The 23502-nt window shown below is 35.4% G+C and overlaps 1 long non-coding RNA gene across 3 annotated transcripts in view; it reads left to right on the forward strand.

Annotated features, from left to right (window-relative positions):
- Nucleotides 1-23502, forward strand: part of LOC119871430 — a 141112-nt gene that overhangs the window by 447 nt on the left and 117163 nt on the right. The window contains exons 2-4 of one of the 3 annotated variants that reach the window (XR_005357705.1): nucleotides 683-740; nucleotides 10483-10695; nucleotides 15334-15432. This is a non-coding gene — a long non-coding RNA (uncharacterized LOC119871430). Of the gene's footprint in view, nucleotides 1-682; nucleotides 741-1753; nucleotides 2086-10482; nucleotides 10696-15333; nucleotides 15433-23502 lie in introns of those variants that run through there. The other 2 variants (XR_005357707.1, XR_005357706.1) reach the window with 2 other exon arrangements.

The following is a 23502-nucleotide window of genomic DNA, read 5'->3' on the forward strand; positions in this document are numbered from 1 at the left end:
CATGTTGATACAGAGTAAAAGTTGGTTGACATAGTTCAGTTTTTCTATTCTTTCTTACTTTGGAACAGTAATTGTATGCAACTAAAGGATTGATTCTCTAGGAGAACATTATGTTTTTGACAATTACCTGCACTTATTCTATTTTACAAATCCTCCTTAGTGCTTACTGTTGTTTTTCTATTATAATTCTTTCCTAGAAATATATAGAACTTTTTTCCAGATTTTGTTCAAATTTGTCATTTGTTTGTAGTTAAATGCATCATTGAGGAAGGTAATTTAAGAATTTCTTTCAATTAGGGTGCCTGGGTGGCTCTGTCAGTTAAGTATTTGCCTTCAGCTCAGGTCATGATCTCAGGGTCCTGGGATCAAGCCCTCTGCTGAACTCCCTGCTCAGTGGGAGCCTGCCTCTCCCTCTCCCCCAGTCCCTCCCTCTCCCTCTGCCCTTCCCTCTCCCTCTGTCCCTCCCTCTCCCCCTCCCACTCCTTCTCCCCCTGCTCTGTCTCTCTCTCAAGTAAATAAATAATTCTTTAAAAATTTTTTCCTTTCCATTATAAAAATGATCAAATTTTAAAATATTTTATTATTTTAAGTAATCCTTAACTTTGAACAATTAATAGTATTATCCTTTTGGTTATAAAAATCCTTCAAATGCTAATTTTATTCTTTTGTTTACTTATGTAAGGTATTCAGCTTTCCTGCATGTTCTCTAGACAAATCTAAATTGGAAGAAGCTTTGAAAGGTAAGCTTAAAAACTTGATGAAACCAAGAAAACCCTAACTCATGTCGATTTTTCAATGCTGTCTTTTTTACTATTTATTCATTCCAGTAGCTGCAACTCCTCTAAATTAATATTACAGAAATTATTCTTTGATTTTATTTATTTTTTTAAGCACAATTTTAAAGAAAAGTGCTATCTTGTCCTGCTCAGTAGTAATCTGGCAATTTAAAAAAGAAAATATTTGAAACTATAGTGTAAATGACTTGATGACTCATCTAGTATTTGATCTAGCAAATGATTTATGTTTAAAAAAAAACCCTCCTCTGTTGACAATCATAGGACAAAGAAAAGAGGCATTTCAAAGGATACAAAACCATATATTCCATACATTTTTAGAGCAACCAAATCTGTAGTTGAGAAAATATTTCTCTGAAAATAGACCAAAGAATTTCTGTAAAGCAGTTGTGATCAGGGCCACTGAAATGAAATATGGAATCTTAAGCCTGAATGATTTTTTTTTTAATTAAATCGACCTTAATGGTGCTGATATGTCCCTGTCTTTAAATTGAGCAGAATTTACTATGTACATCTTTACACTAATGGCCTCTTAACATTCACTTAAAAGTTCTTTTCTGCATGCTATATTAAAAGTCTTTATCTTAGGGAACTTATTCTACTCTATTTGATTCATTTTTCCCCTCTCAACTCTTATTCACCAAAAATCAAAAGTTTAGTCTGATTGATTATAGAAAAATATATCAATGTATATTAAATTGTAGAATAAATGAGGATGTCTTAAGATTTTTTTCTTGAAAGAAATTCTGTAGTTCCCTCCACTAATAATCACTTCTATGCCCATAGCTGGAACCACAACCCAAGTGTGGATGATTTTGCTTCCACAAAACCAACCTCAAACATTTGCCTGTGATTACTGATTGCTTTACTTGTGACTGCTCTGTGGGAGCAGTCAACACTAATGATCAAATTGCAGAGCCTTTTAATCTCATCAAATGTCTCTCCTAATTATTTCTCAGAGTCCCTGTGGATATTGCATGTACTTGTAGACACATGTCTACTCCTGGCCATCAGTTTCCTTGTCTGCATCCCCATGAAAGAACCTTGCCACCTCTGCTGCCAATGCCAGCTTCTCATCTAGAAACTTGGGCTGCCCTGGCCCAGGAGCTCCTGCTTTGCCTTCAGGAAGCTCCCCTGCACTGTGATTTCTAGAGCCCAAACCCCTTTGTTTTGTCAATTCTTCACAAGTTTATTGTTTCCTTGTTTAAAAGGTGTAAAAACTGACCCTTCTGGTCACTTTGGAGGATCTCATATTTTTATGGGCTCCCATATGCACAAAATTAAATTTGTTTTTCTCCTGTTAATCTGTGTTATGTCAATTTAATTATTTGACCAGCCAAAGAATCTAGAAGGGAAGAAGGGAAGTTTTCCTTCCCTATAACAGATGTTTAGACTTCTATAGATGCAGTTCCTTTGGTTTTGATGTTTCTTTTCATCACTCTCAAAAATCACTCTAATAAATGAATCAATTAACATTATAATTAATCTTCTCATACCTCTCCTACACAAAAATAATTTCTTGCATCAAAACAATAATAGCAATAAAAGGAAACAGTGTAGGAAATCTTGAGCCTAATGTTTTACCAAGAGGCAAAATTAGTCTCCCATGTGGACTCAGATTCTGTATCCTACTTCTTGGTAGTATGGATATTTTTGTAGTTGCTTAGCCTTAAATTCCGAGCTCTTTGACTCCTTTTCAAATCAACTAATGTATACAGCTAATCATTTTCAGCACAGGGACCTTCTGTGCCCCTCTCTTCTTTTCTTTTCTTTCTTTTTTTTTTTTTTTTTCTCATAAAACTTTTGTTTTAATGGGTCTCAAAATTCTGTGATAGATTTTTGGTCAAGTTGTTTCCATTAAAAAGTACTGATTTTAAAGACTAATAACTTAGGGCAGCCCGGGTGGCTCAGCAGTTTAGCTCCACCTTCAGTCCAGGGTATGATCCTGGAGACCCAGGATCGAGTCCCACAACCAGCTCCCTGAATGGAACCTCCTTCTCCCTCTGCCTGTGTCTCTGCCTCTCTCTCTTTCCCTGTGTCTTTCATGAATAAATAAATAAAATCTTAAAAAGAAAAACTAATAACTCAAAACTGCCATGTACAAAAAAAAGTGGTCCACAAAACATTCTCCTTTCCTTCTGAAGGTTCTACGATGCATTGTTATCATTAACTAGTCTTTTACTATTAAACTTAAATGGCCAATTGACACAAACAGTTCTGAGACCGTTCTTCCACCAGTGATTAAGACTGGGGTGGCAGGTATTGGGGATTATATTCGTTTAACCTTCTGAGCTTTCTGGGCAGACTTGGTGACTTGGCCAGCTCCAGCTGCCTTCTTGTCCACTGCTTTGATGACACCCACAGCAACCGTCTGTCTCATGTCACGAACAGCAAAACGGCCTAAAGGAGGATAGTCAGAGAAGCTCTCAACACACATAGGTTTGCCAGGAACCATATCAACAATGGCAGCATCCCCAGATTTCAAGAACTTGGGACCATCTTCCAGCTTTTTTTTCCAGAATGACGATCTATCTTCTCCTTCAGCTCAGCAAACTTGCAAGCAATGTGAGCTGTGTGACAGTCCAGCACAGGTGCATATCCAGCACTGATTTGGCCTGGATGGTTCAGGATAATCACCTGAGCCGTGAAGCCTGCTGCTTCCATTGGTGGCTCATTTTTGCTGTCATCAGCCACATTGTCACGATGAACATCTTTGACAGATACGTTCTTGACATTGAAGCTCACATTGTCCCCAGGAAGAGCCTCACTCAAAGCTTCATGGTGCATTTCCACAGACTTTACTTCAGTTGTAACATTGACCAGAGCAAAGGTGACCACCATGCCAGGCTTAAGAACACCAGTCTCCACTCGACCCACTGGGACAGTACCAATACCACCAATTTTGTAGACGTCTTCAGAGCAGATGCAAGGGCTTATCAGTTGGATGAGTTGGTGGCAGAATGCAATCCAGGGCTTCAAGCAGGGTGGTTCCACTGGTATTCTCATGGGTGACTTTCCATCCCTTGAACCAAGGCGTGTTAGCACTTGGCTCCAGCATGTTGTCACCATTCCAACCAGAAATTGGCACAAATGCTACTGTGTCAGGGTTGTAGCCAATTTTCTTAATGTAGGTGTTGACTTCCTTAATGATTTCCTCGTATCTCTTCTGGCTGTAGGGTGGTTCAGTGGAATCCATTTTGTTAACACCAACAATTAGTTGTTTTACACCCAGTGTGTAAGCCAGAAGGGCATGCTCACTGGTCTGCCCATTCTTGGAGATACCTGCTTCAAATTCACCAACACCAGCAGCAACACTCAGGACAGCACAGTCAGCCTGAGATGTGCCTGTAATCATGTTTTTGATAAAGTCTCTGTGTCCTGGGGCATCAGTGATGGTCACATAATACTTGCTGGTCTCGAATTTCCACAAGGAGATATCAATGGTGATACCACGTTCACGTTCAGCTTTCAGTTTATCCAAGACCCAGGCATACTTGAAGGAGCCTTTTCCCATCTCAGCAGCCTCCTTCTCAAATGTTTCGATAGTTCTTTTGTCGATCCCACCACATTTGTAGATCAGATGGCCAGTAGTGGTAGACTTGCTCGAATCTACGTGTCCAATGACGACGATGTTGATGTGAGTCTTTTCCTTTCCCATTTTGGTTTAGGTTTAGCGGTGGTTTTCATGACACCTGTGTTCTGGCGGCAAACCCGTTGCAAAAAAGTCCCCTCTTCTTAAAGTTGACATCCTATACACCTTGTTTTCCCCTGACCAATGCATTAGTTTTCTGGATATGTCTGTGTGGGGGTGTGTGTGTGCATACATGCATTCATGTTTGGGATCTTGCAGTGACATTATGACAGTGCTTTAAAAACAGAAAAGGAAGAGGGGACGATTATGAAGAAGATTAACAGGTTTAAGAGGGAGAGAAAAGGTATACTAGTGGTCAGACTTAAGAGGTCTGTGAAAAAGTGAAAAATAAGTAGTCTAACCTACTATTTTTTTTCACAAACCCAGGTAGGTGAAAATACAATGATGACAAAATGACGCATTATTTATAGGACAGCATGGGTGATGATCCAGTTTGAACTAAAGGCAAACTAGGCTTATAAAATTTTCAGGTAAGGGAAAATATAGAACAGCCAGCTGGAAAGTGGATTTATTTCATGCAATCAGGTGTTACTATTTTATGCAGACAGTTGGAAATAGATTATACTGTCAATGTGTCTGCATCTGAATAGAATTTTAATATTAAGCTAAAGGTAGAGTAGTGATTTACAAAGTAAGGATCAAGAGAATTAGGGATGCCTGGGTGGCTTAGTGGTTGAGCATCTGCCTTTGGCTTAGGTTGTGATCCCGGAGTACCAGGATTGAATCCCACATCGGGGTCCCTGCATAGAGCCTGCTTCTCCCTCTGCCTGTCTCTGCCTCTGTGTGTGTGTGTGTCTCTTGTGAATAAATAAATAAAATCTTTAAAAAAGAGAGAGAGAATTGATGATGGTGTAGAAGCCAATTTTTGAACTTGTATTAATATTCATTTTAATGCAAATAATAAAGAAATTAAGATTTACTAAAATTTAAATGGATTTTGAATTTACAGATGACACCAGCCCTCCTATCCTGGTCTGAATGTCAGATGGTCACATATCATAAATGTTAAAATGTTTATCACATTTCAACATTGATATGTTAATATTCTCTCATGTTTGACAAATAGTAAGGTACAATAGAAAGGAAGAATACTTGTGTCTGATTTATATTATCTACAGATTATATTTCCTAGAGCCAACTAACTTAACTTTCATTTATAAACATTCAAATATTTTCCTCCCACAAAGAGGGTTATGGTGAACTTTGATTCCAGTTTGCAAATATCCTTATACTTTACAATGATTTGTAAACTTTTCTGATTGGTTGCTGCTATCAGTTAAAAGTTTAGCATATGTATTAAATAATTACTATGCATTACTATGCCAGTATATTTTGAAATTTAAATATGAAAGAAGAACTTTTAAAAATGATTAAGAATGTGGTATTTTACATACTTGGCTATTTGCGATGGTTTTATACTTTTATTAGCTTACATCTTAAAGGCAAACTGCTCATTATTAAGAGTAGTGGTTGCAAATCAAAACTGCAAATATTTTGGAAAATGTACTAATATCTTATGCCAATGTATTGTCATATCCAATTTGATCCTCCCGGTGTCTTCCTCCTCTTAGCACTTAAGCATCAGGGGGGCTTTTAAATTCTGATTGGGTCTCTGCTGTTGTTATAATGTTCAGTCAGTGATACAGTGAGAAGTAATGTGTAAGACACTTTTGTGAGGCATAATTTAGTTAATGTATGATAATGTAATTTGTGAAACTCCTAAATCTCACTCTTGAAATCTTTGACCCTTTATAACAATTTCTAGAAAAGATAAACTAGTCAAATTAAAATTAGTATTTTCTACCAAATTTATAAAAAAGTCTTCAATCCAGATTTAAACAGGCTATAATTCGAGCCTTGCTATCACACTTTAATTTAGCCACTTACTACAATCCTTCAAACCCTCTTCTATACACTCAAGGGGATCTCTTTATCATTCCTTGGTTACATTTCTGCTTTAAGGCTTTGGTTCAAAGTATTCTTTATCCTTATGAGACCATCCCCACCCTCAGATCTCTGAGTGTTGAAATCCTATTATCTTTCTGGACTCCCTCAAATGTGACCTTTGTTATGAGGTCTTCTTTGATCACACCAACAAGAGTCACCACTCCCTTCTTTTATCCCCATGGCACTTTACAACATCTTGTATAACAGTTACTTTGTTACTGCTTTGTAGCAAAATTGTTTATGAATACTTTTCTCCAACTAAAATATACAACAACCAAACTTTGTTACTTGCCATATCCCCTTCCACTCTGTACAAGACCCTCTTGGTAAGTAAATGTTAGCAAGATGAATAAATAAAACAAGTATCTATATTACCATTTAAAAACAATGGTTTAGAAGCAAGATTTCTTTGCACCTTGGAAACACAGAGAAATACTATTGGCAATTTTTTTGAACCCAGGTCCCATATAATATTTTGGACACTATTAGAATTGTCATGTATTTGCCCTCCATGCATGAGAATCTTCTCATTTTTACCTTTTTAAATTTAGATTTTAAAAAATCCCTTCAATTTTGTTTATTTCTATTCTCACCTGGCTTTCTACAGTATTGGTTTCTTTTGTATTAAGCTTTCCATTTCACTTACTTTTACTGAGATTTAATCCCTGTGTACAAGTTTATGTTATATTAAATTAATATAAGAGTTCAAAGTCAGGCTTCCTTTAAATTTTTATCTTTTAATGGTTTATTTATTGATTTGAGAGAGAGAGAGCATACGAGCAGGGTGAGGGGTAGAGGGAGAGGGAGAGAAACCTCAAGCAGACTCCTTCTTGAGCACAGAGCCTGATGCAGGGCTTGAGCCCATGACCCTGAGATTATGACCTGAACTGAGAGCTAAAACCAAGAGTCGAACCCTTAAATGATTGAGCAAATAATTTGTAGTTACCTTTAATCTAAAGCAGAAGAACAACTCTTTTTAATAACTTGAAAGGAAGAGGGATGCCTTGGTGGCTCAGCTGGCACGCCTTTGGCTCGAGGCATGATCTGGGTCCAGGGATTGAGTCCCGCATTGGGCATCCTGTGAGGAGCCTACTTCTCCCTCTGCTTGTGTCTTTGCCTCTTTCTCTGTGTCTCTCATAAATAAATAAATAAATAAATAAATAAATAAATAAATAAATAAAATCTTTTAAAAAATTGAAAGGAAGAATTAATTGATAAGACTAAATAAGCAGGACCCTTAGGTGGCTCAGTGGTTGAGCATCTGCCTTTGGCTCAGGCTGTGATCCCAGGGTCCTGGGATTGAGTCCCACATCAAGCTCCCTGTGGAGGTAGGTAGGGACCATGAGGTGATGTTTTTGAGAGTTTTGGGAAAGGTATAAGATACTGGACGTGATGGTTCATGTCCTCCTGGAAGTAGACATCCAAGTGGAATTGGATGTGCAAAAGAATCATTTGGGGTAATTCAGTGAATGATGAAAGACGGTTAGCAGGGAGAGCTTTCAGGCCAAACACAGATAAGAAAAACTATGGAAGGAAGTAGGAAAGGAAGGGCATTTGAGTAGAAGTGACTGAGGCACAACTCTGAGAGGGTCTCAATCAGGGTGATGGGGTCCCAGAGTGAAGAGTGTACATTTGAGTTGTCTGTTGGACAGAACAGCACTCTATTCCTTCTGCCATATACAATCACTGGTAGGGAGCAACTCAGGGAGAATGTATCCTGTGTGGGAGGTGGTGATGGGGCCAAAGTGGTGGCAGCTGAAGTCCATAAGCCAGCTACGTTCTGGGTGGGTTCCTCTTAGGGAAGAATCTGAGCAGTACACATCTATGGCTGCCATGTCAGGCTTGAGAATAGTCGAGACGGTATGAATGATTTTTGTTCTCTAGAATGGGAGAGAATCCATCCAGGAGACAGTAACAAATTCTATGATTGACACAGCTAGGTTTAGTGTCCACAGATTTTGAATACAATAGACCTCCTCTAGATTTCTTTTGCTTAGCTCTCTGGATTCAACATTAAACTTTCATTCCCTGTTTTTCTCATTCCTTTAGTGCTCTTGTCTTTTGTAGGTCTTTTGTAGATTATCACACAATTGAACTGATATGAAAGAGAGATTTGATGATTTTAAAAAGTACTTTCCATTTTTTAGACAAATTAGATTGATTCTGCTAAAAATATTCAAACACGTGTCCTCTGAAACAAATGGCGACTAAGTGAGAATGTACCTATGAGTGAAATTTTCAGGTAACAGAAAAAACAAATGCTAAAGTTTAGAAGATCAAGAAAGATATTTTCCAAAATATGGTACTAATTGCCAATTCTAGCTGCATAGAGTCTAAGAGTTTCTGTTGCTAAACTTGTTTGCTAATATTTGGTATTGTCATGAACTTGCTTTTGTTTTGTGTTTTTTTGGTACTTTTTTTGTTTTTGCCTTTCTGGGGCATGTATAGTGGAATTTAATTATGTTTTAATGTGCACTTGTCTGGTTACTACTAATAAAAATAATTAAAGGTTTTTATTGAAGACTGGAACATCACCTATTGTATAGCACTTGTAAATCTCTTGCACATTTTATTACTTGATTTTCTGTCTTTTACTGAATTCTGGGGATTCTTTATTCTGACAAGATCAGGTATGTTCAGGATGGTATGGCCGTAGACTCTGCATTCTGAATGTGAGATCTCAGTTAGCTCTATGTATTTCAAAATACCTTCCACTGGTCTGTGGAATTTTCACATTTTAAGGAAGGCTTTTGGTAAATGTCTGTCAATGTTAAAATAGATAAATAAATGGTATTATATTCATATTAGAATTCTGTACAGCTAAACAAAAAAAAGATAATCAGTAACTACTTATAAAAATGCATGGATCTTAGAAACAAACTGCTTATGAAAGAAATGATCTAATAAAAACAATACATTCCTTGTGATTCCCCTTATCACAAGTTCCAAAATAAGTAAAGCTAATCTCTGCAGTTAGAAGTCAGGGTTGTGCTTGGAAATGGATATGGAAGAAGCTTCTGGGGTTCTGGCAATCTTCTCTTACTTCATTTGAGTTGTATTTACATGATCATTGGCTTTATTGTTCATTGAGTTGTAGGAATGTGCTCTCTGTAGTTGTAGGCACAGAATGTATATTATATTTCACTTTTAAGAAATAGTTAAAAATGTAAAATGCTAATTTTACCAAGAAAGTGTCAAAATTACCAAGAAAAAGAAAATGACATTCTTAATGCATGATGTATTTCAAGGAAATCTCAATGAAGATGGGTACAAAAAGGCATAACACACTCAGAGATTTATAACCTTGACCTTCATAAGTGTTATCATTTATAATGTTACTGTAGAATTGTTTTATATCTTGTATCCTTTCAGTTATATGTTAAAATCTCAAATTCAGATTTTTGCATAACACGAACTAGTATTTCAAATAAGAAGTCCGGGATTAGGGGAGCTCCAGGACGTGTTGAATCCATGTGCTGAATTCATGTTGAAACTCTACCCCTCCCCCCCCAAAAAAGAAACTCTAATTCCCAATGTAATGGTGTTTGGAAATGACACCCTCGGGATGGCTCTACCTTCCTGTCCTCATGATGGCATTAGCATCCTTATGACAAAAGAGGAGAGAGCTTATTGCTTCTCTCTCTTACAAGTGAGAATACACTGGGAAGGACTGTCGTCAAACCAGGGAGAGTGCACTCATTAGACTTTTAGCCCCTAGAAATGGGAGAAATCAATGTTTGTTGTTTACATAGTCTATGGTATTCTGTTAAGCAGCTGACTGAAGACATCATGGTTCGATAATGGCCGCAGGAACTTATACTTTCAAAATCTTTTCCTTTGCAATTTTATATCAGATTATTCCAGATTGATTCATCTGTCTCAAAATATCTCGTTTAGTCCCTATAACATCCAAAGTTTTAAAAGGAACTCTTAAGTAAAAGCAAGGGCACATTTCCTAGAAGCCCCTCAGAAGTTATCTTTTGTCTTATTAGCCAAAATGATGTCCCAGAGCATTTTTTTAAACCAACTTTTGGTAAGGACAATAGGAACCATTATGACTGATTTACATCAATCAAAATCCATTTCTAGGCTTGAGATATGGCATATCTGCTATGAATAATAAGGGTCAAAGTTAGAAGAGAAGAAGGAAAGAAGGAAGGAAGGAAGGAAGGAAGGAAGGAAGGAAGGAAGGAAGGAAGGAAGGAAGGAAGGAGAAGATGTGCATACAATATGTCACATATACATTGTAAATTTCACATTCCAAGGAAATTACATAGACATCATTAGAAAGAAGAAAATAGGGTAAGTATACCATCTGTATTTCTTACATGATGCTAAATTAAGGCAATAAATGACATTATCAGACAAACTGTGTATAGATCATTTCATGGTATCCTATGAAATTATAGAATATCTCCCAGAGAACTTCACTGTGGTTTTTAGTTTGCTTCTGCCTCATATATACTGTTTTACTTTCACTTTGATATATTAATTTCCTTCCTACCTACTTATATTTTATTTATAAAATTTAAAATTCAGTTAGGATATATTAAACCACTGTCTTGTTTTCTTTAAAATATTTACGGTGTTATCCACTATTACACTGATTTATGGCTATTTTACTTTTTCAAAGTAAATCTTTTCTCATTGTTCATAACGTGACAAGCAAATATTTTTAAATTTCTATTATTAAGTTTCAGAAAGTTAAATTACATTATTTTTTATTACAACATGTATAATAGCAATGTCACTCAAATGCTTCATAATTTTTAATATACATATTACAGTTTTCCTAGTTTATGTAAATTAAACTTTTCGAAGATAAAAGCAAAAGGGATTGCTCCTTTTGTTTTGAGGTTGCCTATTCATTTTTAAAATTTTTATTTATGTAACTTTTTTATTTTGATCACTTAATGCTCATCACAAGTGTACTCCTTTATCCCCTTTTTCATCCATCCTGCCACCCACTTCTGGTAACCACTAGTTTATTTTCTATAGAGTCCATTTTTTGGCTCACTCTCTCTCTTTTTTTCCTTTGTTCATGTTGTTTCTTAAATTCCACACATAAGTGAAATCATATTTGTGTTTCTATGAGTTATTTCACTAAGTATAATACTCTTGTGTCTTTTGATTGGAGCATTTGGTCCATTTACATTTCAAGTAATTTTTGATATATGTATTTATTGCCATTTTATTACTTTTTTGTGGTTGTTTCTTAAGATTTTCTCTGACCCTTCTTGTTTTTCTTTCACGGTTTGCTTGGGATTTTTAGTGATGTATTTGGATTTCTTTCTCTTTATTTTTGCATATTTATTAGTAGTTTTTAATCTGTGGTTATCATTGGGTTTGTATATAACATCTTCTGCATATATAGTGGTCTATATTAGGTTGATTTTAGGATTGAATCCAGTCTTGAGTCCTCTCCTCCCCACCTTTTAGGTATATGGTGTCATATTTTACATCCTTTTATTTTATGAGTTCCTTGACTGATTTTTTAGAGAACTATTTATTTTTACTGCTTTTGTGTTTCCTACCTTCATACTGTCACTTTTGGTCTTTCCTTTCCACTCAAAGAGTCCTCTGTAATATCTCTTGCAGGGCTGGTTTAGGGATCATGAACTCTTTTAGTTTTTGTTTACCTGGGAAATCCCATCTTCCCTTCCATTTTGAATGATAGCATTGCTGGACAGAGTATTTTTGGCTGTAGATTTTTCCCATTCAGCACTTTGAATAGATCATGCCACTCCTTTCCAGCTTGGAAAGTTTCTGCTGAAAAAATATGCTGATAGGCTTAAGGGGTTCTTTGATATGTAACTGTCTTCTTTTGTCTTGCTGCTTTTAAGAATTTTTTTATCACTGTATTCTGCCATTTTAACTACAATATGTCTTAGTGTGGATCTACTTTTGTTGATTTTGTTGGAAGTCTTCTGTTCTTTTTGGATCTAGATATCTATTTTCTTCCAATGAAAAGGGAGATTTTCTGGTATTATTTCTTCAAATAAATTATCTCTCTTTTCTTATTCTGAGACTCCTATAATATAAATGTTATTACATTTGATGTAGTTACTGAGTTCCCTATTCTCATTTTGCATAATTCTTTTTTTGTGTCTTGTTCAGCTTGATTACTTTCCATATCCTGTCTTCTAGGACATTAATTCACTCTTCTTCTTCCAGCCTGCTGTTTATTCCATCAAGTGTATTTTTCATTTTGTTTATTGAGCCCTTTACTTTGCTATGTTATTCCCTATCTCTGTGTTAATGGTCTCTCTGATGTCCTCCATTCTTTTCTTAAGTCCAGTGAGTATCCTTATGATCACTACTTTATTTTATTTTTTTAATTTTTTATTTATTTATGATAGTCACACACACAGAGAGAGAGAGAGAGAGAGAGAGAGAGAGAGAGAGAGGCAGAGACACAGGCAGAGGGAGAAGCAGGCTCCATGCACCGGGAGCCCGATGTGGGACTCGATCCCGGGTCTCCAGGATCATGCTCTGAGCCAAAGGCAGGTGCTAAACTGCTGCGCCACCCAGGGATCCCTGATCACTGCTTTAAATTGTCCATCAGGCATGTTATTTAAGTCTTGTTTTGCTTAGATCTCTGGGTGTGGCCTTGTTCTGTTCTTTCATTTGGGACAAATTTCTCTTTCTCCTGATTTTGTGTAAGTCTCTGTGCCTCTTTCCATGTGTTAGAAGTCAACTATGTCTCCTGTTCTTGAAGGTTATGGCTTTATGAAGAAGAGGTCCTGTATTGCTCTGTTCCTCAGGGCCTGGCACTTCCAGGAGTGTCTCCAATGTGTGCTGCATGTCCTCTGCTGTTATGTCCTGGCTGCTTTATTTTTTTAGGCCAGTTATCTGCAGAGGCTCTTGTTGCCTGTTGGGGGCAGTGTTTGGTCTCTGGCCTGAAAGTGGTGTGTTCTAACCATGTGTGCTCTGATCTGCTTGTGAAATGAGGCTTATCACTGTCACCACTAAAACCAAGGCCTTGCACAGCTCCTGAGTTGAAAGGTGCTGTGTTGGCAGGGGTTTGGGCTGTCTTCTGCGGGAGGGGGCCCACTGCACTGGGACTGAGACAAGCATGACTGGGAAGGGTAGTTCTTCTTGAGTATGGAGGGCAGGGCTTATTGTAAGCCAGTTAGGTAGCCAGTGTCAGCACTGTAATGGTTTCTGTAGTGGTTCTGTTTATGCTGAAGGATAGGGGAAGGAAATGTCACCTGCTGGTTCCTTTGTTCCTGGAAAGGTATCTCTGTGATAACTGCCTCTCTGAGACATACTCCAAGATGAATGAATAACCTCCCCACTGTGTACCCCATGTGCTCTTCAGTTTGCTGTTTCCATGCTGTTTGTCCACAGGCTGTTTGGCCTCCTTTACTCCATCAGCAGCCCAATGTCTTCATAACTCTCCCAGAGTCAAGCACACTGACCTTTAAAACTCCAGGTTTTAAGTCCTGCTGGTTGCAAGAAGTCATGAAATTCAGGCCCTCTTCTTTTCCAAGTCAGTTGCTATGAGGAATCATCTTCCTTGTGTGTGCTGCTCTGGGTGCTAGTCTGTCTGATGCCTTTCTCTGCAACCAGCTGCCTCCCCACCATAGCAACCATGATCCATTTCTCTCCTAAGCCACCTCTCCACACTTCCTACCTTCTTTGATGTGGCCCCTTCTCTACTTTTTGTTGTGAAGTTTGTTCTCTGGGTCTTCAGATTGATTTCTGGAGGATTTAGGATAATTTAATAGTTATCTAGTTATATTCATTGGCAAGCCTAGGGTACTTTTACTCTGACACCATTTTCCCCTCTCTCTTAAAAGAAATAATTCTTGATGATTTTTAAGTATAGCTCATGCTTATAATAATTCATGTAATAAAACAATGTAAAGTGAGGTAATAAATAGCAAAAAGCAATGTAGTAAATTTAGAAAACATAACCATAACAATAGTAAGGAAAAATTTCATGGCTCAGAATTTTGAGTTATATATTTCAACAGAATTTTTGTGTCTCATTCTTTTAATAGGTATCTAACATACCAAGCACATAAAATACAACAATGATGAGAAAATTATCATGCTCCTAGGGAGCTTAATCTAACAGGAGAGACATCTGATTCAACTGAAATATACCAAATACAGGCATTATTTGAAATGAAAAAGAGGAACATAAAAAAAAAGGGAAACAATGAATTCTATTTGGGGGCTTAGGAAAAATGTTTGACAAGTTTCATGGCAATTGAACTCAGTGTTATAAGATTTTGTGGATGTAAATAATAGTATGAGTATCTTAAAAATGTGAAAGTTCTTGGAATTCCTTGATTAGTATATAATGCACATATATTTTTGATATCGGAATTTTACAATTTTTAAAAATGTCTTATATAAAATACATTGTACATAATTTATTTTGTGACTAAATAAACTCAGATATTGAAAAACATATACTTTTGTTAACCAGAAATTAAACTAGCATTACTCATAGATGAAATACAATGCAACTTAGTTTGTCTTCCATGTCTCTTTAAAATATACTCAGTTGAATTTTTTTTTCCATTGCTCTGGATGAAAATTATGATAGTGGCAGGATTTTGTAATCCCATGTCACATCTTCACATTATAAATTAAAACATTTCATTTCACAAATTAAATTGTCTGGCACCATTATATAATGAAATATTTGAAATTGATTTTAAATATATCTACCATCCACAGGTAGGTACTGCAGGAAGGGATAATTTATCAGCTAATATGTGACTTTTGACTTTTGGCTTCTTTCCTTACTTCTCCAGCTTGTTAACTGTAGTTTCTAAGAAATGTGAGGGAATAGAGAAATTAAAGAGGAAGGAAAAGTGTTTTCACTTGTACTGCTGATGTTTAATTGTTGTTATGAACTTTATTTTAATTCATTTGTTTTTTAAGCCATTCTAAAGCTACTGTTTTTCTTGTATTTATTTATAGCACATCACCTTATTGGAAGCTCTAACAAATCTACCAATGTGACAGACACTTCTTTTGGTTATTCTAAACCAACAATAATAACATTAGCATAAAGATATCTGTTATGTCTCTTTAATTCTGATATTTGTATCTCTTTTATTTTTATGTCTTAAGACTATTATGTAGAAATTACATGCAAATATTGAATATTACAGATGATCTTGAGCATCCATATTTTTCCTTGATATTCCTTTAAATGTTTCTAATATTTTATTATTTGGTATAATGTTTGCTATAGATTTTTGAAGATATCACTTTCATTTTTTAATAGAAATTGTGTGTGTATATATATATATATATATTTATTTATATATATGAAATTTTTGAGATGAGTCTTGGTTTGTGTTCTCTTATTCATATGAGAGCTTACCAGGGAAGGAATCAAGATGCAAAAAGAGACAGCCAAGGGAGGTCCCAAGAAAATTTGTCCCTCTAGACCCAAGAGATGGTAGTGTATAAGGGAGACAACAGTAGGGCAGTGATTGGTAGACTAGATTTTGATCTCTAGATTTTTGAATTGATCAATGATGAGGAAATGTTGCCTTAGAAACACCTAAATAAATTTTGAAGAATATTGTTTCCGTTGTTCTGCCTCTCAAGACTTTGGCTGAATACAGTTTCTAACATGGAGTGGGCATGTTGGTGCAGACATGAAGGTTGTGTGGGACCTCATTGCAGAGTCTGAAGAGAAACTCCTGGGTGTACACATGCCTTGCCCAGAGTGTGAAAGGATCTGGAAGTTTCTACTTACCCTAGCAAGAAAATGCACAAGTTTTGAGAATGGCCCATGGATACCCAGAGGCTTATCATAGAGAAGAGGACTCAGAAAGCATGAAGAAATAGCTAAGACATGCACTTGGATGCTATATCTCAATATAACCCTTCAAAATTCCCAGTGGGATCTGCCACAATTGGGAGTTGCCAGCCCAGACACAGGCCAGATGCAAACTGCTTATTTCTTTATTAGAAAGATGTTGAATGTTATAAGATGCATTTTAAGTGCCCTGTGAGAAGATTGTATTTCTCTTATTTTATTTTTTTACTTTTTAAATTTTATTCATTTATTTGAGATGGAGAGAGTGTGAGAAACAGAGAGACCACAAGCCAGGGGGCAGAGATAAAGGGAGAAGCAGGCTCCCCACTGAGTAGGAAGTCCAATGAGGGTTTGATCCAGGACCCTGAGATCATGCCCTGAGCCGAAGGCAGATGCTTAAAGGACTGCCACCCAGGTGCCCCTGTATTTCTCTATTTTGATGTGTTAATGTAAGATAATGTTTGTCAAAATTTTTTGACTCATGGCTCCTTTTATACTCTTAAAAGTAACTGAGCACCTGAAGGAGCTTTAGTTTATGTGGGCTATTCTATTAATATTTACCAACTAAAAATTAAAACTAAGAAAAAATGTTAAACCTCTATTAATTCATTTAAAATTGCAGTAATTCAGGTCATGATCTCAGGGTTATGAATTAAGCCCCTCGTTGGCTCCATGCTGGGTGTGGAGTCTGCTTAAGATTTTGTCTCTCACTCCCTCTGCACTTCTCCTGCCCCCTGATTGATCATGCTCTCTCTCTCTCTAAAAATAAATAAATAAATAAATAAATAAATAAATAAATAAATAATTGTATAAATTTAAAACAGAATACTAAACATTATATTAACTTAAGTAACATTTTTGTTTCAAATAATTGTATTTTGTAAAATAGACAAAAATGGTGAGAATGACACTGGTTTATATTGTTGCAGATTGCTTTAGCGTCTTGCTAGATTGTTATGTTTGCTCCTGAATTCATTTTTTCAGGCTCCATGTATTTTATTTATGAATCATACTTCATGCAGCCTCTGTAATTTCCACTCTACACTTACAAGAGAATGACAATGAAATATACATACAGTGTATTTGTATCATTATGAAAATAGCCTCTGAAACCACTGAAATGGTGTGAATTTATAGTTTATGATCAAGGTTTATGGCTTTCCTGTAGCAAGAGCTAGATATCAAAAACATCTCTAAAGTAGGGAACATATTCATTGTACTGAGTCTTCTGGTGTCCACCCCATTCCCTTACCCAACCTCTGGTCTCTCTTCTGGATTCCTGTGATCTACAGGTGATACAGTGTGTCCGTGTTCCTTCCTGGCCATGACTCTCTAGGACTCCACTCTAGCCCAGGCTGATTCCTGAATTGCTAGAACCACAAAATTCAGCTGACTCCCTGTATATCCTGTATCTGTGTAGCCAGTGGCTACTTGCCTCCAATCCTGCTATAATTTGAGTTATTGTTACATTGTGGAAACACTCAGAAACTCAATCTATTATTTACACACATATTCGGGATCAAATTTTTGAAATTGCCACACTGAGCATTGACTGTTTTATTATGATGGCATAAACACAAGAGCAAATAAAACTGTGGGCTTTTATTTATTTATTTTTAAATGGTTTAGTTTTTTGAAGACTTTGTGGCTTTTTGTGTATAAGGGTTGTGTCTTCAGACTGTACCAAGTTTGGAGACAAACTTATGAAATTAGTGTTCTCTAAAGCAAATCTGGTTCCTGTGATAGGAAAAAATCACTCTTTCATATGCTAAAGCCTGCAGTAGCATGGTGGAAAGCTGTTTGTTTTTATTTTTATAGAGCCTAAGGGATGTTTTGCTCTATATTAGCTTGTGTGCCTGGGAAGTTAATAATGAGAATACCAAAAAGGAAGTTTCTTTTGGATAAAATTGATGATTGCCCTCATACTAAACTAATTTAACTAAATTTTGATGACTTAGACATCAATTACTTTTTTATTGTTTTTAAATTATAATTCGAGTATAGTTAACATCAGTGTTATATTAATCTCATGTGTACAATATAGTGATTCAACAATTCTATACATTACTCAGTGCTCATCATGATAAGGGTACTCAATCTCCTCTCCTATTTCACCACCTCCATCTTCCCTCTGATAACCATCAGTTTATTCTCTATAATTAAGAGTCTGGGGTTTTTTTGTTTTCTTTATTTTTTAATTTTGTTCATTGTTTTGTTTCTTAAATGCCACACAGGAGTGAAATCATATGGTATTTGTCTTTCTCTGACTGATTTATTTCACTTAACATTATACCCTTTAGCTCCATCCATATTGTTGCAATGGCAAGATTTCACTATTTTTTATAGTAGATTAATACTCCAATGTATGTGTATATATATAGATATATATATCATCTTATTTATCCATTCATCAGTTTATGGACATTTGGACTGCTTCCATAATTTGACTATTATATAGTGCTGCAATAATCATAAGGGTACAGATATCCTTTTGAATTACTGTTTTCATATTCTTTGGGTAAATACCCATTAGTGCAGTTGCTGGATTGTAGGTTAAGTCTATTTTTAATTTTTGGAGGAACCTGCATACTGTCTTACACAGTGGCTGCACAGTTTACATTCCCATCACCCATGCATGAGGGTTTCTTTTACACCAACTACTCTACCTGAAGGCATTAACCTTTCAGAAAGCAGATATAGAGAATACTCTACATGAAGGCATTAACTACAGATAGCAGACATAGAGAATACATCAAATATGATTTAAACCATATAAAATTGCTATCATTTTCAGATTAAAAAGGAGTCCCTCATCCTCCACTGCAAGGATTAATATCTCTCAGTACTTCCAGTTAATTTCTTAAAACTCAGAAGCTCAAAAAATTTATTAGCACACATTAAATTCAAGAAATGTATGTTAGTCTTTATCTCAACCAAAAAGAAGCCACAGTACTGGAAAGAGATTAAGCTAGTTCTAAAGTAGGAAATTAATTTTTTTGTATTGAGTCCTTTAGCAAACTAGTAAAGTCTTTGACTCTTCTCTCCAGAATAGAAAAATTAACAAATCCACAAAATGTTCCATAAAATTTCACTGAGTTCATGATCTCCATCTATAAATGTTGAAAGGTTTCATGGATCTCACAGAGTTTAAGAAACTTTACAAATGGAAACACGTATAAATATTAATGAAATGGAAATTACCAGCGGTACTAATTTTGATAAATGTTTCAGTATTTTACCTTAATAATTGTTATCTATTGGTATAGCCAAAGCTGAAAATCCAAAAAATTATTATTCCAGACAACAGTCATGCATGCTGCTCTTGAATTAAAATTTTAACAAATTCACGGTGGTGTTTTCTGACTTGTGCCTTCCCAATGCAAAAATTCACAGAAAAATTCAGTTTGTTGAAAAAAAAAATCAGTGAAGTGGTATCAATAAGCTAAAAAGCATTGTGAGTTAAGTTGTCACATTGTATTGTAAGTCATCAGATGACCCATTACTATATTACTGAATAATTATGGTTGATCAGGAGTTTTGCATTTTTTCCTTGTACAGTAGGTGTCCAAATGAAATATAATGGAGCCACATATGTATTATTCAGTATTCCACTATTTTTAAAAACTGGTAATATTAATTTTAATAATATAATTTTATTTAACATTATGTATCCAAAATATCATTATTCTGGCATGTAATCAATATAAAATAAATGTACATTTTACATGTTGAAATCCAATGTTTTTGAAATCCAATGCTTATTTTATATTTACAAAAATCTCAATTTGGACTAGACACATCTCAAGTTCAATACCAACATGTAGCTAGTGCCTACTGTATTAGACAATGTAAATCTAGAGACTGATCTAAAGCAATCACCGTGTTTTTCTACATCTTAAGGTCTATATGCTGTTTGTATTATCTCGTGTTAAAAACATTTCATTAGAGCTAAAATTAGTGATATTGAGATTCTTTATTTGTAATTATCTGTCACTGTGCAGGTTTTATAAATTTTAAAAGTTAAGAACCTGATACAGATATTGTAGTTTATAGATATTTTTAGTATGCAATTTGGCTTATAAGTCCAATAACAAAACGTTCTCTGTCTCTAGACAAACAGACTAATGGGCACATAAGTCAGGTAAACACTGTGCCAGGTATAATAAGGCTCTGATAAAGTCTTTTTCCTTGGACAGTAGGCCTTGATTTTGAGACTCTGGTTGTACTTTAGATGTTAATTTTCCTTCCCCCTACCAGAACCATGACGTTATCTTTTGGGATCTTCACTGTAAGAACCTGTTGAGTTCCTTGAGGCAAAATCCACAAATTTGTGGATTGTGGCCTAAGACTGGCAACCAGAAGTTTCTCTCTTGTACCAATTTTACTAATACTTAAACAGTCTACAGAATTACCATTTAAGGGTTGCTACCTGTTTATTGCTCTCATGGCTTCTGCTCCAAGTAAGCAGATCACTGCCATGACTGATTCAGTTATCTCATGATTTGGGGATGGCCAATTTATCCTGTCTTGAGTTATCTGGTGGGTCTAAGAAAATTCACTGATTTTTAGTTCACCTTTTTTTTTTTTTTTAACTTTAAGGATAAGAGTGACACAACTCAAATATTTTACATGTCAGAGTTGAAACCACAGCTCTGTAACTCGCTCTGTATAATGTTTTTGTGGTAAATCAGATAGGACTGCTCATTCTCACACATCACTCCTCAAGAAGCACACTCCTCAAGATGTCTTGCATTTAACTTTAATACTTCAAAAGTTTACTTAAAAGATCTTTATGGGTGTGGGGGACAAATTTAGGAGTAAGGGGTTGATTTCACATATAGTGCTTTTCTAAGGCCTTGGATATTTTAACATTACTCCCACACATGTAAGCTGTTCCTTTAATAAGCACAGTAAATCCAATATGGTATACAGTGGACATTGTTCTGAAATACTCACACTGAGATGTTTCCTGTGTTAGACTGAACCAGATAGTGGGCTCAGTTTTTATAGGAGTCTGTCTAATCTTCTGAAACAGAAGTGATAATCTTAATGTATCTTAACATTTAACTCAGGTCTATAAATGTACCCATTTATATACATAGTTCCTTATCTGAGAATGAGTTAATTTCTACATTTCAAACATAATATATGAATCTTCCCACTACCCTATAGAGTTGTCAGTATCTATGCCTCAAACTTATCATTATTCATAGGTTAGCCTCAGATCCCAAAATTTATATGGAAAAATAGCAAATAACTGCTGTCATGGAAGTGATATTGAAGGAAGTAAAGAATAAAAATATACATAGAATTTAAAATAAAGCTTATTTTTTTTTAAATATACTTAGCTCTAAAGGTTATTAGTGACATCGGATGCACACTCCTTATTTGAGAGAGTGTACCCCACAATGTTGTGACACTGACAATTTAACTTCAAACTGAAGCTCTCACATATCTCAGGAATCTCAATTTCATCCCTAGTAATCATTATGTTAAGAGCATTCAGCAACTACATTTTGGGAATGTGGTCTCACTCTTGAGATAAAATGTCATGAGTAGACCAAGTTAAAATAAAATTTAGAGGACAGATTCAATGGTTTCTTCTAAAATCATCCTTTGAAGAGCATATTGTTGAAAATTTGCAAGAAATGGGGATTTTGGCTGCTTCTTAATTACTATGCCACAGTCAGCTTTACCAAGCATCTTCTTTGTGATTAACTAAAATTCTTCTGAGATTATTCAGCTCATTGGAAATAAAGAAATATTTAAAATATTGGAGAAAGCAACTCACCAAGACTTTTTCTTTAATATTAAGGATTTAATTGCAGAATATTTTGAGATTTATAATATTTTAATAAAAAGGAGGCATCACTGAATAAGATAAATCATTAGTGTCTGGCATAACTAATGCAAAGAATATTCCACAACTAATGAAATGATGCATTATTATTTTCTCTCCCTCTAGATAAACAAATGTAATTTGATATACAGTCTCCAGGAAGTCATTAAGAAATAAACTAAAGCTCATCTTTGTGTGTGTATTTGCTTCTGTACAGTGAGTTATAGAGAAAGAGATATTACTAATTTTATCTATGGACCTCAAAAGCATAACTTAATAGCAAGAAGTAAGAGAATGTCAAATTGTTTTCCTGAAGTATATCTTGTATAACCATAGGCATTTATTAGTTGAGAGGTACATGGTAATATAGTTCACCCTTTGAAAATGAAGAAAAGAAATGCATTATTTCAGAGCTTTCTCAGACCATTTAAAAATTTATGCGATTTTCCCCTACCATGTTCTCATTATAGAGAGAACATTTTTAAATTGAAAGGAACTTTATGTTAAGATTACCACAATATTTGAGATACAGAGAAAGTTTGGAATTTTGAACAATTCTGGCAAAAGGAAACAACTTGATATGCATGTGTTTTAATTTATATTAATCATATCTAAATATCTGAGAAAGCCTATCTAAATTACATGAAAAGCATTTACAAAGTCTCTAATTTAAATAAATGCATAATTTGAGAATAGTGAAGAAAAAATGTGCTTTTAATATTTCTGTGAATCAATGCATTTTTTCCACACATACACTGCCATATGAAAATAAATGCTATATTATGCCATTTGACCAATACACGTTATTTCTCTTTATAGAAGTAGAGGAAATTATGTTGTACTTTATTTTTTTTTAAGATTTTATTTATTTATTCATGATAGAGAGAGAGAGAGAGAGAGGCAGAGGCAGAGACACAGGCAGAGGGAGAAGCAGGCCCCATGCAGGGAGCCTGATGTGGGACTCGATCACGGGACTCCAGGATCACGCCCTGGGCCAAAGGCAGGCGCTAAACCTCTGAGCCACCCAGGGATCCCTATGTTGTACTTTAATAACTAATGTTTAATTTAAACATTTCATAGTGTACAAACTTTGAAGGATCTCCTCAACAACTACTATAAGCCACCATTTTATGGATGGATGACTAGATATTACACTAAATCTTTTGTAGTAGATAAAAGTGAAGCTCATTTTGTAAAATGATTATGTACTAGAAAACATGCTTTAAGAATGCTAATTTTTGTAGGGAATATAATTTAAGAACCTATTTGAGTCCCCATGAAATAAGTTTGGTAGGTTCTGATGGGCTACTGAGTTAAAAGAAAAAGAAAAACATTTTTTTTTCCTTTAAGAAAAACATTTGAAGAGGTTTTCTCTTCAGTCCATAATGGATTAACTTCTGTTGATACTTTTTGACTTTGGACAACAGGCAGCTCATGGCTGTAAACTCAGAGAAAGGGAAGGAAACAGAAACACATT

The sequence above is a fragment of the Canis lupus genome, chromosome 4, assembly GCF_011100685.1.
Source record: "Canis lupus familiaris isolate Mischka breed German Shepherd chromosome 4, alternate assembly UU_Cfam_GSD_1.0, whole genome shotgun sequence".
Lineage (NCBI taxonomy): Eukaryota > Metazoa > Chordata > Mammalia > Carnivora > Canidae > Canis > Canis lupus.